This window comes from Pan paniscus, chromosome 1 (assembly GCF_029289425.2).
Source record: "Pan paniscus chromosome 1, NHGRI_mPanPan1-v2.0_pri, whole genome shotgun sequence".
Classification (NCBI taxonomy): domain Eukaryota; kingdom Metazoa; phylum Chordata; class Mammalia; order Primates; family Hominidae; genus Pan; species Pan paniscus.
In genome coordinates, this window is record NC_073249.2 from 104,129,718 (window position 1) to 104,149,011 (window position 19,294).

Consider the following 19,294-nt stretch of genomic DNA (forward strand, 5'->3'; position numbering starts at 1 on the left):
TTTGTCATTTTTGTAATACTTTGATTATCTCCATCTAAATATTCAAACATCACCTCTTAACATAACCAGTGGCACACTTTCCATGATTTAGATATGGTAGTCTGACTAGCGTTGAAACTTGAGAGAAGCTAGCCTCAATAACAGGACCCAGGGATAACCATCTAGTTCTCCAGCGAAGGGCCTTAAGCCCTCTGGGGTCCACATTGTTGGTTACTCACTAATCAAAGATGTGCCCGGCCCCTAGTTTTCTCCTCCCTGACTCAAGTTCATGTCATTCAACTCTCTGCCTGGTTCACAGACTCATGGTATTCTGCCCTACTCCTGCTGCTTGGCTATCCACCAGTTACCAAAAGCTGAAGTTGATGCAACCACATGAAATTTCTACAAGACCCTCCCCTCTTTGGGCTCGCATCACATTGTCACTACTGCCAGATGTCATCAGCGTGAGAGAATCAGTGGTGGTCCACAGGAGCATCTTGTTGTCTCTCCCTAAATGATACCAGCACCACTTTCCTCCCAAAATCAATGCTCCCAACCACAATACCCCCCTTGGCTTCACTTGTGTTCCCAGCAAGCCATCAAAACTAGCACCAAGGCTCTCTCTAGGAGGCTATAAATATGTATGTTTTCCTTTTTTCTGTCTTTAAATGGTGAGTTAACACAAACAGACCTACGTACACCAGACCCCAAGGTATCAATCTGGATCCCTTCACAGGATCCTTTGACATTTTCCATTCACAGAACCAAGAAAAAAAAGCAAACTCTGAAGCCCAGCCCTTCCCTCCTCTATTCCGGAGCAGGCAGCTGATGGGACGCAAATGGGGCTGCTGAGCTTCAGGTAGGAAATGGAAGCCAGGGCCTTGTGCTCCTTGTGATGTGAAACGTGTTGCAGGGGCGCAGAGAAACAAGAGTTTTCACTGGACACAGTGCAAGGAGCAAGCAGGATGCCTTTCATGGACAGAAGCTGCATCTGTCTATACTTCAGCCATTCAATCAACAAACATTTCATGATCATCAGTTACTGCTATGAAAGGTAGATGCTGAGGGTAAAACAAGGAACAAGATGAGAATGCCCCACTCCCATATGGCACATGTAAAAGCATAAAAGTCTATCTGAATCATTTTTGAAACAGAAGGCCCATGACATTGCCTGCTGAGTCCACATTGGCTCTTGTTTGTGGATACCAGCACATATTAAAATTATCTGAAATATTCAGTTGTGAGACCCCTCCCCTGATATGGTTAGGCTTCGTGTCCCCACCCAGATCTCATCTTGAATTGTAATCCCCATAATCCCCATAATCCCTATTTGTCAAAGGAGAGACCAGGTGGAGGTAATTGAATCATGGGGATGGTTTCACCCATGCTGTTCTCATGATAGTGAGTGAGTTCTCCCAAGATCGGATGGTTTTATAAGGGGCTTCTTCCCCTTTGCTTAGCACTTCTCCTTTCTGCCACCTTGTGTAGAAGGTGCCTTGCTTCCCCCTCACCTTCCACCATGATTGTAAGTTTCCTCAGGCCTCCCCAGCCATGCTGAACTGTGAGTCAATTAAACCTCTTTCTTTGATAAATTACCCAGTCTCAGGCAGTTCTTTATTACAGTATGAAAATGGACTAATACAGTGAGAAAAAAATAGCTCTGGAGGGCTGGGTTACATTCAGGACATGTACTAAATATTTTAATGCATTTTTTTAGCAAGCACGTAAAATGTCTCCCCCAAGGCTTTAAGCTCTCTTTCTACTTCCCTAAAGGTTTCCCCATCAAAATAGGAAATAAATATTGAAGCTAAAAAAGGCTTGTCCCCTTCAAAGTAAGTAAGGGCACGCTTCATGACAGGCATATCTTTCTTCAGACAGTGGGGGAGGACACCTAATTCCTTCACCTAAGAAAAAAAAAGTTACAAAACAGCAACCTATGGAAACAAGAACATGGAATCAATGCATCTCCTGAAATAACTTCTCTGTAGTCCTGAGGGTGGTGTTTTGTTTGGCTTGTTCTCCTTCCCACCTTTTTATACCCCCCAAGGATCCTTCTCATTCTGTTGTAGCCAGGGCTCCTAGAGAAGGCTGTCAACATTGAAGGGCCCAGATCCCTTCTACCAGTTTTTCTTGTGCTTCCTATGTGCTTGTAACTGTGAATCTCCTGCTTTTCAAACAACTCTTCTGCCTTTTGTATGGGTATACATTAAAGGGGAAAATCAGGGCCTCTTCACACTACTCTGGCAAAATCAACCTGAACTGCTGGATTATAGGTCTTGGCATCTGGAGCTGCCTGCTTGAGCCCTGGCAGGTCTGGAGGCTTGGGGCTCTTTCATTGACTCAGGAAATATTTCTGCTTCCCACCCAGGACTTCTGTTGTCTCTTCCTCCCTTCTCCTCCCCTGCTCTCAGGACTCTTAGATGTAGCCCAGGTTTGCTTCCACACAGTTGACATTGGCGGTGCACGGTCTTCTCCCCTCTACGCCCTCAGATCTCCACGCCTGTGCCTACGACACGTGCCACCTGCACCTGTGTTGCCAAGCCTGGCTCCTCATCCGTGGCCACTCCTGCCCCCACAACCTGCCAGTTCTGCCTCCTTTTTGCCTGCCTCCTGCCTATCTTTACTTCACTGATTTCTTTGGCTGGAAAATATTTCTACAACTTCCCCTCCCACACTCACCTGGGGCTATGACATTGTTGTGCGCACTGGTTGGGCCTCGCCCCTGCCACCTAACAAGTACATCCTACAGGCCCAGGAGGGCATTATCTGTGGTTTTGAATTTCTAGTGTCTCGAACTGTACTGGCCCAGAGAGGACCTCAAATATGGAAAACTGAAGTGATTGCTTTCTGCATGCGTTATCTATGCACCCATGCATAACTCACACAAACTTACTGAATCTTCATTTACTCTTCTGTAAAAGGGGAGTAATCAAAGAAATGCACTTTGCTAACAACAAGAGGATGGCATAGTTTATCTTTTAAAGTGATAAAGATGTTCTGAAATAAGAATCTATGTTTTCAAGGGTACAGGACTTTGGTAGTTACACCATGACAGTAAAGATGCATATTTTAGGAACTTGGTGGGGGATAATTTGACAATACACATCTACATGTTTACATTGTACATACCCTTTGACTGACACTCCACTGTTAGAAATTTGTACTAAGGAAATAATCAGACCTACAACATAAGCACTTAGCTATAGGAATACTGGTCAAAGAGTTGTTGATCATACTCAAAAATTAGAAACAATCTAAATATGCAATAAGAAATATTTAAAATAAATTATATTGCATTCATCTGATGTAATATTATACAGACATTTAGAAAGCTCTTGTAGTCAAAGGATAAGTAGGTTACCTTTGGCATATTAAATGAGTAAAACTGATACTAAGTTGATATACCCATTGTGATATAATTTTCTTTGGTTCTTAAATATTTTTATATACCTAAGGAAAAAGATTAAAAGCTTATGAAACCAAAATATTCACAGTTTAGTTATCACAGTCTAGTGTGATTATGGGTAATTTTTATTGTTTTAATTTCATATTTTTCTGTTCAAATTTCCATTGCTTGTTTAATTAAAAAAAACTTTTAAATAATATTATAAAATGACCATCACAGAAAAAAATATCATTAGGCAATATTGCCATGACTATAGACCTTTCTCCCTACACTGTTATTCTTACAGTTGGATGCTTTGAATCGGGAAGTGATATATCGCCTTGCTTTTCGCTGGAGAAGGAAGCGCCAGCCTTTGTGAGCATGTGTATCACAAGCTAACTAGCACGAAGATTGCATAGCTCTTTCTACATAAGGCTACTGTTTGCAGAAATTTGGTCCATGGTCTCCAGTCTCTTGGGGTCTCACGCTCTGTGAAAATCTTCGTGTTTTTCCCTAGCCCCCAGAGTCACCTTTCACGCAGCGTCTGCTTGTAACCGCGGTCCCCACAGGAGTTTGTAGGATTTCTGTGCCAGCGGTGAAGGTGTTCTCACCTCATAGAGCAAGGTAGAAACTACGCAGACAGGCGCTGTTCTTTGGGATGAAAGCAGGGCCTTTGGGGCTCTTTCTTAGTGTCCCCGTTCGGTTGTAGACATAACACGCTTGCTTTGTGTAGGAGATCGGCTCTGCCGGCGCCCAGGGGCCCTAACGCAATTCATCGAGGCCCGCAGGTCAGAACTGCAGTCTCACCGTCTTGGCGGAAATGCGCTGCGCTCCTCCCTGTACTACATAAGCACGAGAATTCCACTACAGAAGAAAACCCCAGGCCTAGTGATGGCGGTTCTGGGCATTTTGCCAGCTTCTCCCAGGGTGTGTTTTCTGACCCCACCCACTTCTGATCTGTAATGTCATGGTCAATAGAAACTACTTGGCCCAAACGGAAAAGGCAAGGAGGAACACAGCGGGAAAGCCTATGGCGTTCCCTGGTGGCTACCCCGGGGACTGCACTCATAGATCCGCATGTTCCGAGAAGCCTCTGCCATCCCGACCCCGGAGCCGTGCAGAAACCCGCGGCTCCAAAGAAAACCGGCTAGAACGCACAGGAAGCCCAGCCAGTGTTCAGGACACTGAGAATGGAAGCCGTACGTCCCACGGACTGATCTAGTTTGCTGAAGACGAGCCATTTACTTCTAACCCCAGCAGCGGACATTGCCTTGCTCAAATATAAAATATATGAACCAAGACCGAAAGCAACTCTTATTGCGTTACTGATGAGCAAACGGGTTTTTAGAATGGTTAAGAAATGTCCCTTGTTTCGGGACCATTATCACTAACGTATGCTTGGGATTCCTGATCGAGGAGTTTCTGAGCAAAAGCAGCCCACCAATCCAGTGACTGAGAACGGCTTGGATATTGGCTTCCAGGCGCATCAGAAATACCGAGGTTCTGACAAAGACGTGAGCTTCTGTCTGCCTTTGGGAAGGCCTTCTTCCAGTACTGGCGCTGCCGCTTGCCTTCTGTTTGACCTGGGGCCAGGTCCTTCAATTTGCTAGGCTTCAAGTTGGAAAGTGTTACAGGAAAATAATAATTTGAAGTACTTCTTAGAGTTATTGCACAGATTACAGAAGATAGTCTAATACTACAGCTAGCATCGTGTGTGGCTTACATTAAGGATTTGCTGATAGGAAACAATATCCCAAATAAAGTTTTTTCCCCTTAATTATGAAATATAACAAAGGAAATTGTGTAGGCTTCTGCTTCAGGCCTCTGTAAAATTTGAATGAATTTTGCACTTATGAAGGTTACGTCCTTTTACAAAATAAGTTAATACTAAAGAATGACAAACGGAATTTACAAAACAAATATTAACAAAAAGAACTTGTTCTTAGCAGCTTTGTTTACAATAGTCCCCAAACTGGAAACAGTTCATATGTATCAAGAGGTGAATGGACCTTTTGTGATATATTCATCCAATGGAATACCACCCTCAGTAAGATGGGACAAATTATGGAAACATGAGATAACATGGGTGAATCTCAAAAGAGTGCATTCTGTGTGGTGCCATCAAGGTGAATTTCTAGAACAGGTGAAACTAACCTGTATAGTGACAGAAAATACATCATTAATTGCTGGGGTCAGGGAGTCGAGGGGACTGACTGCAAAGGGCACAAGAGGACCTTCTGGAGTAGTAGACATGTCATGAAACTTGAAATGGATGTATTGTACGATATTCAACCAATGCCTTAATCAATTTGATTGTAAAAAGTAGTAAGAAAACCACTGCAGGCCAGACGTGGTGGCTCACGCCTGTAATCCTTGCACTTTGGGAGGCTGAGGCAGGCGGATCACCTGAGGTCAGGAGTTTGAAACCAGCCTGGCCAACATGGAGAAACCCCATCTCTACTAAAAATACAAAAAAAAATTAGCTGGGTGTGATGTAGACGCCTGTAATCCCAGCTACTCAGGAGGCTGAGTCAGGAGAATCTCTTGAACCTGGGAGTGGAGGTTGTAGCATGTGGAGATCGCGCCACTACACTCCAGCCTGGGTGACAGAGCAAGTGATGCTGCTCTAAAAAAAAAAAAAAGAAAAAGAAAAAGAAAACAAAAGAAAAAGAAAAAGGCCGGGCACAGTGCTTCATGCCTGTAATCCTAGCACTTTGGGAGGCTGAGGCAGGCAGATCACAAGGTCAAGAGATCGAGTCCATCCTGGCCAACATAGTGAAACCCCATCTCTACTAAAAATACAAAAATTAGCCGGGTATGGTGGCACACGCCTGTAGTCCCAGCTACTTGGGAGGCTGAGGCAGGAGAATTGCTTGAACCTGGGAGGTGGAGGTTGCAGTGAGCTGAGATCGAGCCACTGCACTCCAGCCTGGGCAACAGAGAAAAACAAAACAAAACAAAACACAACAAGAACTCCATCTCAAAAACAAACAAACAAACACTGCAAATCATAATGCATTCTACTTAATTTAACTTATGTTTAGCTTTAGAGGATTCCTTTAGAAAAGCGTCTCTCTAAATGTGATTGAGAGTTCAGGAATTCCTTCGTTTCTGTTTCTGTCTCTTTGTCTTCAGTTAAATTCATGCACTATTAAATGGAATATTTGTTTTTTGTTTTTTCGTTTTTGCTTTTTTTTTTTTGAGACGGAGTCTCGCTCTGTTGCCCAGGCTGGAGTGCAGCGGCGCCATCTCGGCTTACTGCAAGCTCAGCCTCCCGGGTTCACGCCATTCTCTCTCCTCAGCCTTCTGAGTAGCTGGGACAACAGGCGCACGCCACCGCGCCCGGCTAATTTTTTGTATTTTTAGTAGAGATGAGGTTTCACTGTGTTAGCCAGGATGGTCTCGATCTCCTGACCTCGTGATCCACCCGCCTTGGCTTCCCGAAGTGCTGGGATTACATGCGTGAGCCACCGCGCCGGGCCCAAATGGAATATTTGTAAAATAAAAATAGAGTCTAAGCTCAATATTAGAAAAGCATATATATATATATATATATATGTATATGTATATATATAATATTTAGCTCCTATATATGTATATATATATAATAGCTCCTATATATGTATCTATATAATAGATAGCTCCTATATATATGTATATATATAATATATAGCCCATATATATATATATCTTTATTTATTGTTCTGTTTTTTCTTTTGCAGGGGCGTTGGGGGGACAGTCTAGCTAAAATATACATTCTTCTCTCTGTAGATATACCAGAAGAACATGATTCAATCAGTGTTGCCCTAATGTTAACAAAAGTTATTTTGAACTTATGGTGATCAGAAATTTTACATATCTGTACTTTTTCTGTATTAGTGTTATGGTTTATGCTAAGCATGTATGATTTAAAAAAAATGAGAGTAACTTTAAAATGATTTGGAAGAAAAATATGTACATATGTGAACAGTACTTAATTCCAGGTAGTGGGAATATGGATGACTGGTTATCTTCTTCTTTCTGTATCTTTCATATTTTTAAATGGAAAAACTCAATGACCTGGAAGTGAAAGAACAGATTTGGAAGGGGTGTGGGGCAAGTGAGAGGAAAATGCAAGGGAAGGACAAACCTAGTTCTGGCAGGATTGTGTTTAAGTTGGAGGTTTCTAGGGAGCAGTTGTTGGGATAAGAAGGATATGGGGAGGCAGGAGAATCATGAAAATATTTAGGACAGTGTGTTGCCTGTCATATTATTCCTCCTCCTTTCCTGTTTCTTCAAAAGAAATATACAGACTTACACTTCTTTTCAAGCGTATGTACTATTTGTGTTTCTCTTTTATTAATGTAACTGGTGAGTTTATCTTGCTGGTTGCCCAGAAAAGCCAATGGAGCTGAGAAAAGCAGGCTTCCTGCAATAGAGAAAGAATCTAATAAATGCAGAGACAGCTAAGTGACCAGGACAGAGGTTTATTATTACTCAAATCTGTCTCCCCCCAAATTCAGAGGACACTTTTTTTTTTTTTTTTTTTTTTTTTTTAGGATAGTTTGGCAGGCAAGGGGCTAGGGAATGGGGAAAGCTGATTGGTTGGGTTGGGGATAAAAATCACAGGGAGTCAGAGCTTGTCTTCCTGCACTGAGTCAGTCCCTGAGTGGGGGCCACAGGACCAGATGAGCCAGTTTACCGGTCTGGGTGTGCCAGCTAGTCCATCATAAGGCAGGGTCTGAAAAACACCTTGAACACCAATCTTAGGTTTGACACTAATGATGTTATCTATAGGCACAATTGGGGAGCTTAGGAATCTTGTGGCTTCTGGCTTCATAGCTCCTGAGCCATAATTTCCAATCTCGTGCCTAATTTGTTAACTTTGCTAAGGAGGTCTGATCCCCAAGAAAGGAAGAGGTTTGTCTCGGGAAAGGGCTATCATCTTTGTTTCACACTTAGACTTCGAACTAAACTCCTCTCATATTTAGCCTGGCTTATGTCCAGGAATGGACAAGGGAAGCTTGGAAGTTGGAAGCAAGATGCAGTGCTCAGGGTCACTTAGCCAGGGAAGGAGGATGTGAAAGCAGGAATTTGAAGTGAAGGCAGCCTGGCTCCAGAAGACATTCTCAGAACCACTGTGTTTATATTGCTCCTAATGAAAGTGCCCTGGCAAAAATTATGACAGTGAGAAAAACTTGACATAGAAAAAGTATGACAGTGAAAGAAATCTGACCAGAGTCACCCTGGGCAGGTAACTTAACATCTCTGCATCTCAGTTGTCTCATATGGAAGATAAAGATGATGGTGTGACCTTGGCCTGTGGTAAAGACTAAATAAGTAATTATGCACACTCATTGACTGTGCCTGACATGTGGCACTTGGCATGTCAGGCACAGTTGATGAGTGTTCATATGTTACTTATTTGCATGTTAGCTCTTGTATTATGCCTGCAACACTGCACAAAGAGCAGATGTGACCAGGTGCAAGGGCTCATGCCTATAATCCCAGCACTTTGGGAGGTCGAGTGGGCAGAGCACCTGAGGACAGCAGTTCGAGACTAGCCTGGCCATCATGGAGAAACTCCGTCTCTACTAAAAATACAAAAATTAGCCGGGCATGGCAGTGCACCTGTAATCCCAATTGCTTGGGAGGCTGAGGCAGAAGAATCACTTGAACCCAGGAGGCAGAGGTTGCAGTGAGCTGCGATTGTGTCACTGCAGTCTAGCCCGGGTGATAGAGTGAGACTCCATCTACAAAAAAATAAATAAACAAAAAGAGCAGATATGATGACAATTTGTTGTATTGAAGTTACAGCAGTGATACTTTCCAGCGGCTGTGCACCCTCCCAGGGAGACTGCAGCAATCTTCTCACCAGCAGTAATCTCCTGGGCTGGGAGGTCCCAGGAAGGCCCCTCAATCTCCAGCAGGTTTGACCCTCAAGGAGATTCAGGGAATGAGCTAGAGAAGTATTTCTATCTGGGAGGAACTGGGGGTTTGTTAGCTCATCCGTTCAGTTCATCCAAAGGGGAATAATGATTCAATTTCTTGCTTCAAACCTGCCTCAATAAAATTTTTACAGTTTTACAGTGGAAGACATTTTGTACATGTAAGGGGGGAAATATAACTCTTCCTCACCCAGCCTAGGTTCACTGCTGAGAACCTTATAGCAAAAGACAGACTAACAAGAGAAGAGCATATCTAGTTATTTAATGTAAGTTTTACATGATAGAAAAAGAGCCTTCCTAAAGAAATGAAGACCTGAAGAAACAGCTAAACTTCAAGTTGTTTTTTTTTAACGGTAGGTTTGATGACTAGTGGATAGTCATAGAGAAGTGAGATATGATGAAAGGAGTATGATCTAATGGTAATAAACTGGGGGAAATGTAGCCAGGCCTGTATGCTCAGACTCTGTGTCGCTGTGTCTTCAGACACAGCAATGCATCTTTCCTCTGGGTACAGAGAGAGCACCTCTCACATGAGAGCCTTATGATCTGCTTTGGGGAAGAAGGGCAGGGGGAGGGTGACAGTGACCCTCCTGCTTTTGTTGTTTTCTCAAATTCCTTTAGCATAAAATATTCAATACCCCAAGGTGTTATATTTTGGAGTAGTGTGTCCTGAACCTCACCATATACATGCTACAAAACTCAGAATCTTTGAAGAGTGATACTTATGACTATAAAATATTTAAATTCAAAATACAAATGATGGCTGGGCATGGAGGCCAGCACGTAATCCCAGCAATTTGGGAGGCCCAGGCAGGAAGATCACTTGAGTCCAGGAGTTCGAGACCAGCCTGGCCAACATGGCAAAACCCCTGTCTCTACAAAATTAGCTAGGCACCGTGTTGTACACCTGTGGTCCCAGCTACTTGAGGAGGACGGGCTGAGGATCAATTTAAACAATATCATATGTAAAAACAATTTTTTTTTCCTTTAAGTTTAGTCAAGTGAAGCAGTGGGAGTGGAGCAGGAACAAAGAAATCTGTAGCTAGTTGTGATAATTGGTTGTAAACAGGAAGGATTTTTGATGCACTGTACAGTTACCAGTTACATATGCTCTAAAGCTGGTGGTGAACAGCAACAACAGCAGTGTTCTGGTCCCCCCTACACTTTTTTCTAGGGATAACAATTTTGTTTTCTTCCTTCCTTCCTTCCTTCTTCCTTCCTTCCTTTCTTTCCTTCTTTCTATTCTTTTCTTTTTTTTTTGCGACGGAGTCTTGTTCTGTCGCCAGGCTGGAGTGCAGTGGCGCGATCTCAGCTTCAGCTCACTGCAACCTCCGCCTCCCAGGTTCAAACGATTGCCCTGTCTCAGCCTCCCGAGTAGCTGGGATTACAGGCACGCGCCAAGACGCCCGGCTAATTTTTGTATTTTAGTAGAGACGGGGTTTCACCATGTTGGCCAAGATGATCATCTCCCGACCTCGTGATCCGACTGCCTCGGCCTCCCAAAATGCGGGATTACAGGTGTGAGGGATAACAATTTTCAATGCATGCAGTCAACCTCTACATATTGTTGCTCTTTGACTGCCCAGTTTTCCATCCTAGGCCCTGCAGTCCAGCCTGCAAGGGGAAATGGAATTTGTGTGTTTTCCTTCCTATCAGTCCACTCCAAGGAGCCAACAAGGCACCTCTCTCCCGTCTCCCACCCCCACACCTCCGCACGCCCTCCAAACTGAGCCCCTCAAAGACTGCGGTGTTTTTCAGTCCTTCGTAACCGCTGAAAATTTTCATATTTGCAAAATATGAAAATCAGAGCGATGGTCCTAAGCGTCTGGCGGGACATCTTAGCTTGCTCTCAAGACCCACCATAAGCCGCATCCAAAGTGTTCTGCCAAGCAGAAGAAAAGATTTTTCATCTGTCGCGTCCTAAGGCATCTTCTCCTTGGGGCAAGGTACTGGCAGGAAGAGGGGGAGCCCCCACCGTCCCGCACTCATCCCTCCGAGCTGCTCAGGCTCCTCTTACCCGTGGTGCTGCGGGAGCCCGGCCCGGTGACTGAAGGTCAGAACCCACGCTCCCGGCCCGGGCGCTTGAAGAGGCCGCCGCGCAGATTTCTCTTTCCGGTTGAAATTTTGGGACGAAAGAATGAGATTTCCTGGAGTCGGGTTCCAAAGCTTACTGAAACAGCGACTTTTAGGGCCCGCAATAGAGACGTAGGAGCTAGAAATTCGGCATGGAAATCTGAATATGAAGAACAGAGTAAATTAACATTCGGAAGAGGATGGGCCATCCGAATAAAACAGTGTTACTTCTAAGTTAGGTCTCAAACCATCTACCCTAAACTGAGACATAATCACCAATGACTGAGCTAACCCCATCAAAATTTCTCACGTCACCGTTTACTTACCAAAAAGACAATGGGTGCGATTACGAGATTTCCCGAGTGAAAGGAATCTCGGGGTCTAGCACTGAGGGGCCGCAGCCCTTTTAGCGTAGGAAACCTCTCACCCCGAGGCCCAGGGTCGCCCTGAGAGGGGATGGGGACTTGTTCGGTTGCTGGGACGCTGGCTGCGGGGTCCGGGCCTCCGATTGCAGGGGGCCGGGAGGCTCGCCCAGGACTGGGACCAGGATTGGTGACTCCGATGGGATGTTTGGGCAATTTCCCTGTGGACCAGGCCACTGCAAGAAGCCGGTTTCTGGGACCCGGACCACTGAGGAGGAAAAGGGAGAGGAGGAGGGACATCGTAAGGGACGCATTGCGAGGCCGGAGCAGGAGGGACACGGGAGAGGAGGAGGGACATTGCAGGGGACGCATTGCGAGGCCTCAGCAGGAGGGACTAGGGGATTTGCAGCAGCAGAGCTTCCTTCCCCGGGACCCAAACCTTCCTTTCTCTTCTCTAACCCAGGACTTGGTACGAAGGGCAAATGTAAACCACATCCCTTTCACTCTGTCTTTGAGGGTGGAGTTTGCTTCCCAAAGTGGCTTCTGGCTCCAGAGTAAAAGGCCAGCAGACAACAAGGTACCACCGAGATTTGAACTCGGAACGCTTGATTCAGAGTCCAGGGTGCTCACCATTAACCCATGGAACAAGCTATTGAGAAAATTCTCAGTTATGGGCATTTGACAAGTGAATTCTCAGCCTCCATAGTCACCAGAATTTCCTTTTCAGGTATTTTTTTCTCTTTGTCACACAGGACTTGAGTACCTTTAATCTACAATAGGAGGAGTCGCCCCAGACTTACCTCTCTCTGCCCTTCTCTTTAGGTTTCTATCTCAGAGAATGAGATTAAGCACCTTTCAGGATTAGGAACAGAGAAGAGCTATATTTAGGCCTCCACTAAAGCCAACAGTTCTGCCTGGGTTGCCAGAGTTTCCTGCTCTGAAATAAACATTCTGCCGAGACCCTCTACCCGCTGGGGTTTCTTTCTTTTTCTTTGCAAATTTCCTTTTCCCTTTATCCATGGGGCACTGATAACCATTTCCGGAACAAGATTTGGGATATGCTGGAATTTCTGCTCTTCTTATTCTGCCTTCTTCTCCTCCTCTTTCTCCTCCTCCTCTCCTTCTGTTTCCAGTCCCCTCTCTCTCCTGCTCCCTGTCTTCCTCACACTACCCCCACACCCATTTTCCCCAGCTCCCTCCAGCTTTCCATACTTCCTGCCTCCTCCTCCTTCTCTGCTCCTTTTTGGCTGCCATTCCTCTTCCTTCTCTAGGCTCCCACCCTACCCACCACCAGCCTCCCACATGCAGCCTACATTAACAGAAGAATGGCTACCACGAGCTGAGAGGAAGTTGAGGAATATGTTTCTAGTCAGGACACTTTGGGGGATCTTTGCTGGGGATTGTGAGTGCGGTGACACCAACCGAGATGATGAATATCAGCCAGTCCTTCAGGCCTGGGGAGGACCAGCAGATCCAAGGCCACCCCATACCTGGGGTGACCCAAAAGAGTCATGTTCACATTCCAAAAGGCTAAATCTGATTGCAAAAGTCCAAGGAAATTGAAAGCAGTAGGAGCCATCGTCTTTGCAAGTCCAGTTCCAAGTGGAAGGATCATGGTGCTTCCTTCCAGTCACCACAAGGTCAGCACACAGGCATTTGCATTGCCTAGGACTCAACCGGTACCCTGGATCCCTGGCTAGGGCCTGTCCAGAGAAAAGCTAGGCGTGGGGCCCATTTCCACCTAGGCAGAGGTTCCTGGGGAAGTAGGTGCTCACCAAGAGATTGCCCCTTACCATCCTCCTGAGGGTGTGTGGAGCCTCAGTGCTGCTACCTCTTGGACTCCACCCTCCGGATGCCACCAGCTCCCACTGTCCAAGGCTTCCAGTGAAGTCTCCAAGGCTCTGATTTTTGAATCATCCTGATTTGGTGCGTCAAGAGCTGCCTCCCACAAAGTGAGCAGATGTGGAGAGCTGCCAGATCTAAAAGGTAAAATCGCAAGGCATTGCCAGCTAGATAGGGACAGAGTTCCCTCTCTATTTGATGATTTGGATTCAAAGGGTAGATGTCATGGCCCCTAAACATCACAGCATGACCAGGGCATGCCACCCACGACCTGCAGTGCCCTTGCACCTGGTTAGGTGTAAATTATTTTACTGAAGCAGACAAGTGTTCTCTTCTGGACTTTTTCCTTCCTTAGTGGCTAGATCTCTCTCTCCTTCTCTCTCTCTCTCCCCCTGAGTCCCCCCATTCTCTACCCACCTTTATTTTCTCTCTCTATTTCCACCCTGTTGCCCCTCTTCCACCTGCTTTCTCCTGTTCAGCTTTCATGGTTCACCCCTTCCTTGCCCACTGGCATCCCCCAAATTAAAGCTGCTGCACTGTCCTGGGTGGGGAGGTGGGTATGGCTGTAGACAGTGCCCTCCAGACATGTCCAGGATGGGGAAACATAGTGCAGCTGCCAGCATAATGCTTTAAAAGAATGGCCACTTTCAAAAGCCTTTCACATCTCCTAATCTGGGATCTTTGGGGACTAAAACGTTATGGACCATAGGGGAATTCTTTGTCCTCCAGGACCTTGTGGTGGATGCCTTCTTTCACTGAGCTTTCATGTGTGGCTATTAAGTGCCAGTCCCTGCTCTTGGACAGGGACATCATTGTGAGCAAGTCTCAAGTCACTACTCATGGAGTGGGTCTGGAGCTCACCTCTGCAGGCATCAAGAGGTGTCAGAGAGAAAGAGGCATGGCCAGTTTGTGTCTTTCCCATGTGGCCACTCACTGAGTCCTGGGGAGTGGAAGTCAGTGCAAGGAAAGAAGCCCAGTGAGAAAGCAAATGGACAACATCAGACCTGGGGCTGAGGCCCCCACCTGCAGCGGGGCAGCCTCTGAAGCAGGCAAGGGGCAGCAGGGAAGGTCGTGGCCTGGTGTAATCTGGTGTTGGGTGCCCCAGCTCATTCATGTGGATGCCCAAACTCACCCAAAGGCAAGATTCAATATCTCTGTTCTTCGGAAGAAAATGTGTCTTCAGAGGAGAACGGAGAGGTTGGGGAACACTTTCTTACCCCCATGCTAACTGTACTTGATGTTACAGTATGGTATCTCTGTGCTATAATTAGTTAGCATGTGGTCATTAATGGAAACGATTGATGGTTTAAGCCCATTCCCAGATATTCTAGTCTTCATCTAAGTTCCCTCCCTCCCTCTTTCCCTCCTTTCCTTCCTTCCTTCTCTTTCTTTTTAAATAGACCACTTTGCACTGAAATCTAAGTTCTTTTTCTGACATTTAATTCTCTCACAAAATTTGCCAAAATCTCTGAAGCTGCCTTTATCTTTCAGTCAGGGAACTCATTCTGTAGCCTGCAGTTCCTCCCTGTCTCCTTCTCCTTTGATCTGTGGTTCCAAGTATTTAGCAAGTTCTGCCCTCCAAGGTGATTTCACCCTGTCCTTACTAGAACCTACACTGTCTGGAGTGCTGATGCCACTATGACCTAACTGATCTGCCATCTGGATTCCAGGGGCATCCCCAGGCACAGAGGGTGAAGGCACAGACATTGAAATCTTCAACTGCTCTGACTCCAGTTTGGTGCATCTCAATGCCAAGTATTAACCACATGATATCAGGATGCCACCAAAAATTGAATTTGGAGCTTTCACATTCTAACTTAGAAAAATTAATACATATTACTTTATAGAACAGTTCTAGGCTTACAGATAAATTGAGCAGCTACTATAGAGAGTTCCCATGTGCCTCCCTGTCCTTCAATACACAATTTCCCCCATTAGTATCTTGCACTATTGTGGTACATTTGTTACACTGGATGAACCAATATTGATAATTATCATCAACTGAAGTCTATAGTTCACATTAAGTGTTTTGTCTTTTATCTTATTTTTTTAAAACAATTCTTTGGGTTTTGAAAATTACAGTGTCATGACTCCCAAATACAGTATCATGTAATAGTTTCACTGCTGAAAACTCCCTGTGCCTCACTAGTTCATCCCTCCTTTCCCTCCTTCACCCTTGGCAACCACTGATCATTTTACTATCTCCATCTTTTTGACTTTCTCAGAATGTCCTACAGTTGGAATGATACAGTATGTAGGTTTTCAGACTGGCTTCTTTCAGGCGTTATGAACTGAATGTTCCTTTATGTCTTTTCATAGCTTGATAGCTCATTTCTTTTCATCACTGACTAATATTCCATTGTATGGATACACCACAATTTGTTTATCCATTCACTTGTTGAGAAGGGCGTCTTGGTTGCTTCCAGTTTTTGACAATAATAAATAAAACTGCTGTAAATACCTGTGTGCAGGTTTTTGGGTGAACATAAGCTTTCCTCTCATTTGGCTAAATAAGTCAAACTGCCATTGCAAGATTATAGGGTAAGATTATGTTTAGCTTTGTAAAAGAAAAAAAAAAAACTCCCAATTTTCCAAAGTGATTGTACCATTTTGCATTTCCACCAACAATGAATGAGAGTTCCTGTAGCTCTGTTTGTTTGACAGCTTTTGGGATTGTCACTTTTTACAGATTTTAGCCACTCTAATAGGTGTGTTCTGTTATCTCATTGTTTTCATGTGCAATTTTCTAATGACAAATGACTTTGAGTATCTCTTTCATATACTTATTTGCTATCTGTATATCTTTTCAGTGAGGTGTTCAGATCTTTTGCCTACTTTTAAATTGGGTTGCTCACTTTCTTATTATTGAGTTTGAAGAGTTCTTCATTTATTTTGGACACCAGCCCTTCATCAGATCTGTATTTTGCAAATATTTTCTCTCAGTCTGTGACTTGTTTTTTCATTCTCTTAACAGTGTCTTTCACAGAGCAGAAGGTTTTAATTGTAATGAAGTTCAACTTTTCAATTTTGTTTCTTCCATGGATTGCGCTTTTAATGCTGTTTCTAAGAAATCATCACCAAACCCAAGGTCACCTAGCTTTTCTCCTGTGTTATCTCCTAGGAGTCCTGTGGTTTTGAACCTTACAGGTAGTTATAAGATCCACTTGTGAAAGTTATAAGATCTGTGTGTACATTTATTTATTTTTTCATGTGGTTGTCCAGGTGTTTTCACACCATTTGTTGAAAAGGCCATCCTTGCTCTGTTAAATTGTCTTTGCACCTTTATCAAAGATCAGTTTATTATATTTATGTAGGTCTATTTCTGGGCTCTGTTTTCTTTTCCATTGATCTATGAGTCTGTTTTACATTTTTTCACCAACTCCATACTGTTTTGGTTACTGTAGCTGAAGTTGGCAGTGCCAATCCTCGGGGATTTTTTCTGATCTTCTCCATGAGAACTTTGTTGGGTTTCTAGTGGTCAGATTTAGGAAAGTGTGAGATTCCCCCCATGACTGGTTCTCAGAGCGTTTTTAATGCTCAAGCCAAGCCACCCTCAGCTTCTAGTAATCTGTCAATACTATTTAAGTTCTCCTCCCAGGTGCTGGCTCCAGCAGTTTCTGTTCCTGGTAAGCTGTGACTCCGTGCGTTTGCCTGTCTTTCTAGTTTTCAGGGTGGCAGCGACCTCAATTCTCTGGCCGTCTAAGAAGAGTTGTTGGTTTTCAGTTTGTTCAGCTTTATTCTTGTTGTGAGGACAAATGGTGACTTCCCACCTCTTTATATGTCAGAATTGAAACCGGAAATTTCATATAAAAAGTTACTTGTGGCCAGGCGCGGTGGCTCACGCCTGTAATCCCAGCACTTTGGGAGGCTGAGGTGGGTGGATCACAGGGTCAGGAGTTCGACACCAGCCTGACCAACATGGTGAAACCCCGTCTCTACTAAAAATACAAAAATTATCCAGGCATGGTAGCATGTCCCTGTAATTCCAGCTACTCAGGAGGCTGAGGCAGGAGAATCACTTGAACCCAGGAGGCGGAGGTTGCAGTGAGCCAAGATCACACCATTGCACTCCAGCCTGGGCAACAGAGTGACACTCTATCCCCCCCAAAAACAAACAAACAAACAAACAAACAAAAAAGCTTACTTGTAATAAAGCTCACCAATTGCGCAGCCATCAGCAGTGTCACATTTTAGAATATTTTTGTTTTTCCCCAAATTCCCTCAAGCCTCTGCACAGTCATTTCCTAATCTCTGGTGCCCATGACTGGGCCCCAACAAAATAAAAATTTGGAAAACCAACATCATTAAATTTCAACCTTTCTTAGATTAGGATTTTTAATAGTGAATCACTGTCTTACTTTTGTGACATTTAGAGGAAATATTGCATTTTAGGGACTTTTTTGAGGAACATAATAGTCCTGTTCATTGCTCTTCATTAGTTGTTTCATTTTTACTGATAACTGATAGTTGCTACCAAACCTCATCTGGCAAGCCTAAATGAATGAGCTAAAAAAGAAAAAGAAATCTGCTATAAGAAATAGAGATAGATGATGAATTTGCACATAAGATTATGTGAAGTTAGTATTGTACCATCTTTATTCTTTCAGAAATTTGGTTGGTAACATTAGAGATACTCCTCATGTACTTGGAATGCCTCTCATTATCTTCTTCAGGTTGCAAGGGCTCCAGAATAGTGACATAAAGGTGAGTGCAAGATTTTTGCTGTAGTTCTTTGCTTTTTTTTTTTCTTTCTTAGAGGGATTAGCATCCATATATCTGAAATAATAAATCAAGAGTAGAGATAGGCATCTCTACTCTTTCTATTGGCAGTTTTCTATTGCTGCCTATTAACACATGCAACAAACTAGTGGATTGAAACCACAGAAGTCTGGAACAGAGGCTGGGTTCTCTGATAAGGGTTTTAGGAAGCTGAATCCAGGTGTGTCTGGCTATGTAATTATGTGGAGCTCAGGCTACTTCTCCAAGTTCACTTCAGGTGTAGGAGGAATTCATTTTTGGGGGGTTGAAAGACTGGGTTTTCTTTTTGTGTGCTGGCTGTCAGGCAGGAGACGCTCTAACTCCAGAGGCCACCTGCATTCCTTCTCACCTGGCCTTTTCCATTTTCCAACCAATAACAGCTCATGGAGTCCTTCTCAAGCTCCCTTTCTTTCTGACATGACCCTCTCCTGACAGCTAGAGAAACCACTGGCATGTGTGCAGTGATGTGATTAAATCCAGTTTACACAGGTAACCTCACCATCTTAAAGTCATATAACTGGCATATAACAACATAATCACAGGAATGATGTTTCATCACCTTAACAGGCTTTAGAGACAAGGGTGTGGCATGTTTGGGGGCCATTTCAGAAATTCCATCTACCACAGTTGGACACTCACATTCCCCCATTTGCAAAATACATTCACCCTCTCCTCTAAGGTTTCCAAATTTCATGTCATTAAAGCATTAGCTCAAAGTGAAAAACGTTATGTAGACCACACCAGATCAAAAGTTTAAAATCTTATCTTAGTCAACTATACCAAGTGTGAATGAGGCTTCTGAGGGTGTCCATTAAGTCCAGATCCTTGACATAATTCCCTTCCCTCTATCAACCTGTGAAACTGAACAAACGGCTTATCTGCCCTCAGTGTGCAATGGTGGGACAGACAGAGAAAAACGATTCTAGCGATTCTTGTTCACAAAGGGGAAACATGGAAGTAACAAAGAA

General features: G+C 44.1%; 1 long non-coding RNA gene across 1 annotated transcript; it reads right to left on the reverse strand.

The window, feature by feature from the left end:
- Positions 1 to 10,506: 10,506 nt before the first annotated feature.
- Positions 10,507 to 13,789, reverse strand: LOC134730763 (uncharacterized). The gene is made up of 2 exons (XR_010112718.1): positions 13,520 to 13,789; positions 10,507 to 11,524 (listed from the first exon to the last, which is right to left on the reverse strand). It is a non-coding gene; the product is annotated as an uncharacterized LOC134730763 (long non-coding RNA).
- Positions 13,790 to 19,294: the final 5,505 nt, after the last annotated feature.